The sequence below is a fragment of the Dipodomys spectabilis genome, unplaced genomic scaffold (genome assembly GCF_019054845.1).
Source record: "Dipodomys spectabilis isolate Male_0828 unplaced genomic scaffold, ASM1905484v1 ptg000214l, whole genome shotgun sequence".
Lineage (NCBI taxonomy): Eukaryota > Metazoa > Chordata > Mammalia > Rodentia > Heteromyidae > Dipodomys > Dipodomys spectabilis.
The window spans coordinates 229677-240653 of NW_024870891.1; the positions used below are offsets into that span (position 1 = coordinate 229677).

The following is a 10977-nucleotide window of genomic DNA, read 5'->3' on the forward strand; positions in this document are numbered from 1 at the left end:
AGGAGGGGAGTGGAAGTCAGGATATGAGAGGAGGGCGTAGCTGAGTAGAATTGTCTACTCCTCACTAAGGTTTTGTTGGACAATCAGTACCTTTGCTTTTATGTAGCCAAAGCTTTTTATTTTTGGTAGTAGTAAGCTGAGATATAAAATACCAATTTACGGGTAATAACCTGTTAGTGTGCTTCCTTCTGCACCAAGGAAGCCACAGTTAGGTTACTGTCAGAGAGATGGCAAGAGTAAGCAATTTCAGTGATTCTGAGAAACAATAATTGACATGCCAGGAATGCCCCCTTGTATGGTGAAGTCAAGCATCACTCTTGTTCCCTGCTCCAGTCTTCTTCTTAACAAGAACAGCAGAAACAGAAGAGGAAGGAGATATCTGAGTAATGATCATCTCTCTGTTTACCCTCATTCCTTGGTCTCTCAAAAAATAAAGCGAAAGGAGACTTAACCTGAACTAGTGGGGAACATGGGAGGAAAAAGTTCAGTCTAACTTATTGTGAAACTTTTAAAATAATTGGAGCAGCATTTCAAATACTGAAATAAAACTTTTTAAATTATTAACAAAAGGTAACTCGAAATTTATCAAAAATTTAGAAGACTACAGGGCTCACTACATAGAGGAATCTGAAAATTAAAACTGATTCCTGCTTCTATCATAAGAAATTAAAGATCATCCCCAAACTTCCAATATTAGGTAAATTGCCCTTGATATTCATTTATACTGTGTGAATATAATGCAGAAGATATGACTTTAAATTTAGACTGCTGTAGTGATAAGTGATGGGAATTCACGATGGATAACATAATGCTGAGAACATGGAAATTATTTCCCTTCCATCTTCAATATGTAGAGAGTAAAAATGCTCTATTGGATGTCCCTGAAAGTCCAATTCTAAATTTAGGACAGAAGGTGAATAGTAAAGGAGATCTATCTTAGCCATTCAGAGATTAGAAATGTGGAGAAATATACTCATTTATGTAGGTCAAACATGGAAGAGAAGATGTGGCAAACCCATCGCCAAATGCCAAAGTAGAGATATTTAACAAAATAACATGAAGTTGAAACAACTATTAAAAGAGGATCTGGGCAAAAAAAGAATAGGGTAGAAGAATGGAGAGGGAAATGGTGGACTAATACAGTCATAATATTCAATGTACATATGTGAGAATGTAAGTAGGAAACATGAAGGGATAGGTGGGGTTGGGGTAAGGGAAGGAAGAAAAATGTGAAGTTTGACAATGATCCAGATGCACTGTATATTGAAATGCACATACATTCTGTTCAACACTGACTTGATGAAGCAAAACCCCTTTGCACAACTAGCTAAACATAAATTTTTTGAAGTTTTAATATTCAGAGACCAGAAGCATAAACCTTTAGAGATAAATAAGAAGAGAGAATTGACATATTGTTGAGGCTTGTTTCCCTTTCGATATACAAAATTTAATATGTCAAGTCTGCTGAAAATGTAACTTTAATTTTGCCTATTCTTTTAAGCAAATCGCTTAAAACATAGAGAATCAAATTCCAATATCCCTTCATTTCCAATAAAAAAAATCTTATGCACCTTTAAGTTTCTCAGTTATTTCTAAATACCTTAATGCAATGCATTATTGGAACTAATTTCATTCCTTATTTAAATTTATTTTTCTTTGTTGTTGTGGAAATACTGTACAAAGGGGTTTCAATTACAAGGGCAAGATAATAAGTACAGTTCATATCAAGCATTGTAGCCTCCTCCTTTGTTTCACCTTCCCATAACTTCCCGTCCTCTCCCCGCACCCTACCCAATCCTCACCCCCCCACCACAAAATTTTAAAGTTTGTTTTTGGCATAATGACTTAGACATCTCATTGTTGTAATGGGTCCAACTGTATCCCTATTATTTAAACCATTTGTTTTTTTCCCTTCCCCTCCACAAATTATACCAACATCAAGTACAATGATATCAGGGAAGGTACAGTGGGGGAGGGACATACAAAGCAAAAAAGAAATAATCTTATAAATGTGTTAGAAACAATAGCATGAAAGGAAAAAAAAACATTTGAATATATATCTTAGGGTTCATTTCCCTTACATCAACTTGTCTGAGAGTTTCTGTTTGTCTCAGACATATACTAGTTATTGAAAATAAGGGAAACCATGGCACTTACGTTTCTTTGGGCCTGGCTTACATCACTTAATACATTTTTTTCAAAGTCTTTCCATTTCCTAACAAATGGGTCAATGTCATTCTTTCTGATGGAGGCATAAAATTCCAGTGTGTATATATACCACATTTTCTTGATCTACTCATCTACTAAGGTGCATCTGGGTTGGTTCCATATATTAGCTATGGTAAATAATGATGCAATAAACGTAGTTGTGCTGGAAGCTCTACTGTGGTCTTGTATGTGAACATTTGGTTAAATACCCAAAGTGGGATTGCTGGGTCATAGGGGAGCTCTATGTGGAGTCTTTTGATGAACCTCAATACTGATTTCCAAACTGGTTGAACAAGTTTACACTCCCATCAACAATAAAGTAGTGTTCCTTTCTGTTCACATCCCCGCCAGCATCTGTTGTTATTAGAGTTCTTGATTATAGCCATTCTAACTGGGGTGAGGTAGTATCTCAATATTATTTTGATTTACATTTCTCTTATGACTAGGGAGGTTGAGCATTTCTTCATGTGTGTATTGGCCATCCTTCTTTCCTCTTCAGAGAATTTTCTCTTTAAGTCTTTAGCCCACTTATTTATTGGGCAGTTGTTTCTTTGAAGATTTGTTGGGGGATTTAAATTTTTGAGTTAAAGGTATATTTTCGATCTGAGACCCTTGTCCATTTTATGGCTAATGAAGATCTTCTCCCAGATAGACTTTCTATTAATCTTGCTAGCTATGTCCTTTGCCATGCAGAAGCTCTGCAATTTTATGCAATCCCAATTGTCCAACCTTTCTTTGATTTGTTGTTTCCGGGTCTCTATTAAGAAAATTTTGGCCTGTGCCAACAAGGCCTAGGGTTTCTCCAATTCCATCCTGTAATGTTTTCAGAGTGTCTGCTTTGACTGCGAGGTCTTTGATCCATTTGTAGTTGATTCTGGTACAGGGTGATATATAAGGATCTAGCTTTAGTGTTCTACAAGTTGTTAACCAATTTTGCCAGCACCATTTACTGAAGAGGCTGTCTTTCTTTCATTCTATTTTTTAGCTCCCTTACCGAAGATTAGATGGCTATAAGTCTGTTGGTTCATTTCTGGGTTTTCAATTCTATTCCATTGGTCCTGAGGTCTGTTCTTGTGCCAGTACCAAGCTCTTTTGGTTACTATGGCTTTGTAGTAGAATTTGAATTTGGTATTGATATTCTTCCAGCACTGTTCATTCTGTTAAGGATCATTTTTGCTATTCAGGGTCTTTTATTGTTCCATATGAATTTTTTGATTGCCTCTTCTATTTCCTTGAAGAATGAGGTTGGAATACTGATAGGTATCACATTTAATTTGTAGATAGCCTTGGGAAGTATTGCCATTTTCACGATGTTGATCTTTCCCAGTCCAGGAGCCTGGGAGTTTTGCCACTTTATAAGTTCAGTTTTGATTTCCTTTTTCAGTTTTTTAAAGTTTTCATCATAGAGGTCCTTCACTACTTTGGTTAAGTTAATTCCTAGGTATTTTATTTTTTGTGGGGCTATTACGAATGGAGTTGCTTTCCTAATTTCAGCCACACTTTTCTTATTGTTGGCATACAGAAAAGCCATTGATTTTTGAGGGTTAATTTAAACCCTGCTACTTTGCCAGAGTTTTGAATCAGCTTTAGTAATTTTGGAATGGACTCTGTGCGATTCTTTAAAAAAAAGATCTTGTCATCTGCAAAGAGGGAGCGTTTTATTTCTTCTTTCCCTATTTGGATCCCTCTTACATTTGCATCTTATCTTATTGCTGTAGTTAGGGATTCCAATACTAGATTGAAGAGAAGTGGAGAGAGTGGGCATCCTTGTCTCATTCCTGAGTTAAGAGGAAATAGCTTTATTTTTTCACCGTTAACTATAATGCTGGCTATTGCTTTGTCATATACAGCCTTTATTGTATTGAGAAATGTACCATGGATTCCTCATTTTTCCAGAACCATCATAATAAAGGGGTGTTGGATCTTGTTGAATGCTTTATCTGCATCTATTGAGATAACCACGTGGTTCTTATACTTGCTGCTGCTGATGTGCTGAAGTATATTAATTGATTTGCATATATTAAACCAGCTTTGCATCCCTGAAATGAATCCTGTTTGATCATGGTGTATGATTTTTTGGATGAATTGTTGAAGTCATTGACCAAAATTTTGTTGAAAACCTTTGCATCAATCTTAATCAAAGAAATGGGTTTATAGTTCTCTTTCCTTGATGAGTCCCTTCCTGGTTTTGGGATGTGTGTTATGATGGCCTCATAGAATGAGTTCAGTAGTGAACTTTCTTTTTGTTTCATTGAAGATTTGGAGGAGTATTGGTGTGATGTCTGCTTTGAAGGCCTTCTAGAATTCCTCTGTAAAACCATTTGGTCCTGGGCTTTTCTTAGGTGGGAGGTCTCTTACTGTTGTTTCTATTTGAATGCTTGATATAGGCCTTTTAAGATAGTTTGACTCATCTTGGCTTTGTTTGGTCATGTCAGTATTTGCTAGGATAAGGTCCTTTTCTTTCAAGTTCTCAAAATTATTAGTATGAAAGTTTTAGAAGCATTCCCTTGTAATGTTCTGAATCTTAATTGATTCTGTGATGATGTTTCCATTCTCATCTGTGAGTTTATTTGGGTACGTTCTCTTCTTTTTCTGATAAGATTTGCTAAGGGTCTCTCAATTTTGTTAATTTTTTCGAAGAATCAACTCTTTGGATTCTTGAATCTTTCTATTATTTTTTTACATTTCAATTCATTTAATTCTGATTAAATTTTAAATATTTATTTCCATTTTCTGGATTGTGTTTATCTTGCTGCTCTTTTTCAAGGAGGCTCATTAAATTGGTTTCAGATCTCTCCAATTTGTTGATGTAGGAACTCAGAGCTAGAAACTTGCCTCTGAATATTGCGTTTACTGTGTCCCAGAGGAGCTAGTAATTGGTGTGTTCATTTTTGTTGAATATCATGAACATTTGAATTTCCTTTCTAATCTCTTCCATGACCCACTCATGATTCAGCAGTGTGTTGTTCAGGATCCATGTGTTACATGACTTTCTTTGGTGGCTTTTGGTGTTGAATTATAATTTTATTCCCTTGTGGTCTGATAGAATGCAAGGTACAACTTCAATGCTTCTGAATTTGGACAAGTTTGCTTTGTGGCCAGAAATGTGGTCTATTTTGAAAAATGTTCCATGTGTCTTCTGAGAAAAACGTGTATTCTGATGCTGCTGGGTGAAATATTTGATAGATGTCTGTTAAATCTAGTTGATCTATGCAGTTGTTTATATCTGCGGTTTCTCTGTTGAGTTCTTGCGAAGTTCATCTATGTAGTGGGAAAAGTTGTGTGTTAAAGCCCCGAACGGTTAATGTCTTTGGATCTATGTGGGATTTGAGGGAAAGTAGTGTTTCTTGGATAAATTTGGGTGCTCCTTTGTTTGGCAAATAGATATTCAGAATGGTAATATCTTCCTGAAAGAGTGATCCCTTAATTAGTATGCACCATCCTTTTCACTAATTTTAATTAAAAGTCTATTTTATCTGATATTAGGATTGCAACTCCTTCCTGTTTATGGGGGCCGTTTGCTTGGTAGATTTTGTTCCAGTCTTTAAAATTGAAAATGTGTTTGTTTTTGTGGGCAAGATGTGACTCCTGAAGGCAGCAGATAGAAGGATCTTGCTTTTTAATCCAAATAGACAGACTTTGTTGCTTAATTGGAGAGTTAAATCCGTTAATGTTGAGAGATAGAACTGAGGAGTATTTGAGAGTTCCTGCCATTTTATCCAACTTCTTCGGGCTGCGGCAACTGTGTTCTTCCTATGGTTCTTGGATTCTCAGTTTGGGTGCTGTTTCTTGGCCTTTATTGTGGTCTTGTTGGTTTTCTCTGTGGAGGATATCTTTAAGATTCTTTTGTAGGGTTGGTGTGGTGGAGATATATAGTTTCAATTTTTCTTTGCCATGGAAGTGTTTTATTTGACCTCTGATTATTAAGGAGAATATAGCTGGGTAAAGTATTCCTGGTTGTTGTTTGTCTTTAGGGCATTGCTTACATCATTCTAGTCTCTTCTTGCTTTGATTGTCTCTGCTGAGAAATCTGAGGTGATTCTAATTGGTTTCCCTTTATAGGTGATTGATCTTTTCTTCATGACAACTTTAAGGATCTTTTCCTTGGTCTGAATTGATCCTGTGCATATAATGTGACAATGGGAAATCCTGTTCTGGTCTGATCTATTGGGAGTTCTAAAAGCTTCTTGTATCTGAATAGGCCTATCTTTTTGCATGTTTGGGAAGTTCTCTGCTAGGATCCTGTTAAACAAATTTCCTAGACCATGGACTTCTGGTTCTACGTGCTCCTCTACAACAATTATCCTCAGATTAGACCTTCTAATGGTGTCTTCCAAGGGTTGAATATTGAATAGATCTATCATATTTCTTAGATTTGTCTAGGATGGTTTTATGTCCTTTCTCTATAATATCTAGGATGTCTTCTATCCTCAGAATTCAATCTTCTTCATGGTCTATTCAACTATCCAGATTTTCTACTTTTTTTTTTCTTTTCCTTCTAGTTGGTCGGCTTTTATGACTTCAAATTCTTTGTTGGATCTTTGTTTTAGATCTTGTATGAAATTCTTTACTTCCTTAATTTGGTGTTCAATGTTTATTCTCAATTCACTTAGTTGATTGTTATGATTTCCTTGGAATTCCATTCCTTCTGTTGGGATCCATTCAGCATTCCCTTTGTGGACTCCCTGACTTCTTTCAGCTCTCTGTTTATGGATTCCATGAATGCCTCTATTGATCTTTGTCTATGCTCATCCTTCTCTTGCAATTCCTGTATTACTCTTTGATTAGCTTCCTCACGTTCATGCAATTACTCTAGTTCTCTTTGACTGATCTCAGCCTGCTCACACAATTCTTTTATTTCTCTTTGAGTGTTCTCAAGCTGCTCATGCAATTCCTTTATCTATCTTTGAGTAGCTTCCTCACACCCATGAGCTTCCTGTTTTGATCTTGGGTTTGCTTCCTCTCTCTCCCTATCATGCTCAAACAGAGTCCTTTGCAGGTTTTCAATCTTTTTATTTATCATGTTTAACATTATTGTTTGTAGAGCTTTTTGGGAGTTCTCCTCTGGATTATTCATTATCTGTTCTGTCCACTGATTATCATGAGTGGGAGTTGAGATACCCGGACGTGACATTTTTCTTGTGTTTTTCTGGGTTATTTTGCCCATTTGGGATGAGAGTAACAGCAGTTTGTGCTAGAAAACTATCTTAAGGCAAGCATCAGCCAAGTCTGTAGTTGCACAGTCAAAAGCATGCAGATATAATCTAGTTCAACAGATATATTTTTCAACATCAAACAACTATGCATTAATAGGCTATGAACAGCAAAGAAGAATTTGGCAAACCAGAAGTTATTAGTTTTAGCGAGAGATGTGGGTATAAATAGGAATAGAGGGATGTGGAAAGGTAGAGGGAGAGCTAACTTAGTCCTAATCTAAAAGCAGGGAATAGGTTGGATAGAATGATAGTAGAGCCCGGGGAAAAAAGAAAGAGAAAAAAAAGACAAGGAAAAATAGTAAAACAAAAATTAAAAACTTAAAAGTGAAACACTTAAAATTATGCAAATTAAAAACATAATATTCAGAGAAGTACGGGAATAGGATAAGAGAAAGGGAGAGATAGAAAGGAGACGTGAAAAATTAAAAAATAAAAATGCTTAAATTTTATACTGGTATATAGATGTAGTACTGCTATTTAGGAATTTAATTCTAAGAGGTTTTGAATTCAGTAACGAATTTCTGGATTAAGTGTATATACATGGGGGATAAATTTTCCTTGTATGTTTTTAATATATATTTTTATTATAAATACTGTACAGAGGGGTTACAGTTACATAAGTAAGGTAATGAGTACATTTCTTATTGAGCATTGTTACCTCCTCCTTTGTTTTTAACCCTACCATCCCTTCCCTTCACACCAGCCCACCTCCCCCCTTCACCCATCCTCTGGTAGAGTGTCTTGTATATTTCATTGTTACAATGGGTCAACCAGTATCCTTTCCTTATATCTTAAATGAAGAAATGCTGGCTTGATTTATGCTGAATCTACTTTTGTAGACATATCTAAAAATCACTGGCCAAGTCCAAGAGCACATAAATGAAATGCCATCTTTTTTTTATCAGTTGGTATAATTGTGTTCTACACATTTATTGACAGGTTAAAAATTATTCTCAAACTTTAAAACATTAAAAATACTTTCTTTTTTTTCTTATTTTCTTGGCCAGGAAATCAGCAAGAACTCAGTCAGCATTTCTCATATAGGAATTTTCACATGGGTTAGTAAAATGTATATGTAGAGTCCAGTTTTCGGAGGACTCACACATCTGCCTAGGAATTCATGCTGGTTGTTGGGGAAAGAGCTCAAGTAAGGATGCCATTTAAAGCCTTATAACTTTACTCTTTACCAGGGTATTTTCCTGCTACTTCGGTGGTTGAGAGTGTCTACAAGAGTAAGCATTCCGTGAGGAGCAGGGAGACACCATATCACTTATACTTACTGAGGTTTCCAAGTGACTTGCTATCACTTGTACTGCATTTTGTAAATCAAATCTCTCTAAAACTACCAGTTTTTAAGAGATAAGAGGATTGGTAAATGAACTATTAGAGACAAATACATCTTCAACATATATTGTTCCAAGTATTCCGTTTAAGGCATATTCAACAACTGGTGGAAATTGTGTTGGCTGTAATTATGTGTCTTTCTCCATGTGCGCATGTATACATGTGTATATGTATGTGTGTGACTAGTAACATACATGTGTACATTATGGCTTATATCATCAAATAAAGTAAGGAATCTAAATTTTTAACAAATACTGTATAGTTAAAGTCTTAACTCTTCACTCTGCTTCTTTACACAAAGACTTTGCAACTTCTCATTAATAAAGTTTCCATATACTCTAAAATGTACATACTTAGTACTTAATGTCTACTACCATAAATCTTAAATACTTTATCAAAAAGTTTTATACCTGCCAAACAGTCCTATTTTTGGCATATATAAGCAAAATCCCAAAATTAAGCATATTTAAAACATTAAAACTGTTTTTTGGGGGGGAGGGTCCGGTTGTGGGGCATGAACTCTGGGCCTGGGCACTGTCCCTCAGCTCTTCAGCTCAAGGCTAGCACTCTACCACTTGAGCCACAGCGTCACTTACCGCTTTTTTCTTTTTGCTTATGTGGTGCTGAGGAATAGATCCCAGGGCCTCATGCATGCAAGGCAAGCACTCTACCACTGAGCCACCTTCCCAGCCCTAAAACATTAAAACTTTAACAAACCTAAACACTTGCTGCAATGTTCATTTTGACAGGTGCCTTGTATAGAATAATTGAATCCCTCCTCCTACACATCTCTTGAACTACAAATATCTGGAATTATTTTGTTTTTGGCATGTCTATCTTGATTTTATTCTTAAATGTGTGCTTATGTAAGAAGTACATGATTCTAAAATTTCACAATAATTCTTTAGAACTTATTTTTGTTGAATTGTCTAGTTTCATAAAATCAATACAAATTATACTTTATATATAAAAAATGTTCTTTGCTTAATTTAGCATCACATGCACTAACATTGGAACGATACAGAAAAGATTAGCATGCCCCCTGCGCAAGGATGACATGAAAATTCGTGGAGCATTCCATATTTTTACAACAACAGATGCTGAAAGGTATGTGGCCACAAGGGAGCCGTACTGCATTCTTGGTGGGAGTGTAAACTTGTTCAACTACTTTGGAAAGCAGTATGTAGGTTCCTCAAAAGACTCCACATAAAACTCCTCTATGACACATTAATCCCACTTTTGGGGATCTACCCAAATGATCATAAACAAGACCATACTAAAACTACCAGCACAACTATGGTTATTGCAACATTATTTACGATAGCTAGTATATGGAACCAACCCAGATGCCCTCACAAGATGAATGGATCAAGAAAATGTGGTATATATACACAATGGAATTCTATGCCTCCATCAGAAAGAATGACATCGCCCAATTTGTTAGGAAATGGAAAGTCTTGGAAAAAATTTTATAGAGTGAAGTAACCCAAGTCCAAAGACTCATAGTTCCCATGATTTCCCTTATTTTCAATAACAAATGTATGTCTGGGATAAGCAGAAAAGTTGAAAAGCTATGTACATAGAACCAGATAAGATGATGTTAAAGAAATTGAACCCCAAGATAGTGACACAAGTGGTTTTTTCTTTCTTGCTATTGTTTCTAACGTACTTATAATGAGCGATGGCATTTTTTTTTGTTTCTTTGTATGTTTCTCCCCACGCTATAACCCCTGTTTTCTCTGTATTTGAAGTTGGTGCACATACATCTTGAATGTATGCTTCTCTAATTTGGGGAGGGGAAGGGAAAAATTGCTCAAATAAGGATACAGGTTGACCCATTGTAACAATGAGATGCACAAGACACTATGTTGAAAAATGAACTTTACAATTTAGGTGGAGGAAGGAAGGGAGAGGGGAGTGTACTTGTGGAGGTGGAAGGGAAGGGATGGTAGGGGAAATATAAAGGAGGAGGTAAGAATTCTTGTTAGGAAATGTACTAGTTTCCTTGTTCATGTAAATGTGACTCCTCTGCACAGTATTATTACAAAAAAAACATATAAAAATGTTCTGAGATGGAAGAGTTTATTTCCTCTATTTTACCCATATAATATCGCTAACAAAGAAATTAATGCAGAACACTGATATGAAGGTAATTTGAATAAATGTATGTGAGTGTGAGTGCCGCAGCGTTCAAGCAAACACGCATGTA

The 10977-nt window shown here is 35.9% G+C and overlaps 1 non-coding gene across 1 annotated transcript; it reads left to right on the forward strand.

The window, feature by feature from the left end:
* Nucleotides 1-9752: 9752 nt before the first annotated feature.
* On the forward strand, nucleotides 9753-9855 carry LOC122122662. The gene has a single exon (XR_006150195.1). It is a non-coding gene; the product is annotated as a U6 spliceosomal RNA (small nuclear RNA).
* Nucleotides 9856-10977: the final 1122 nt, after the last annotated feature.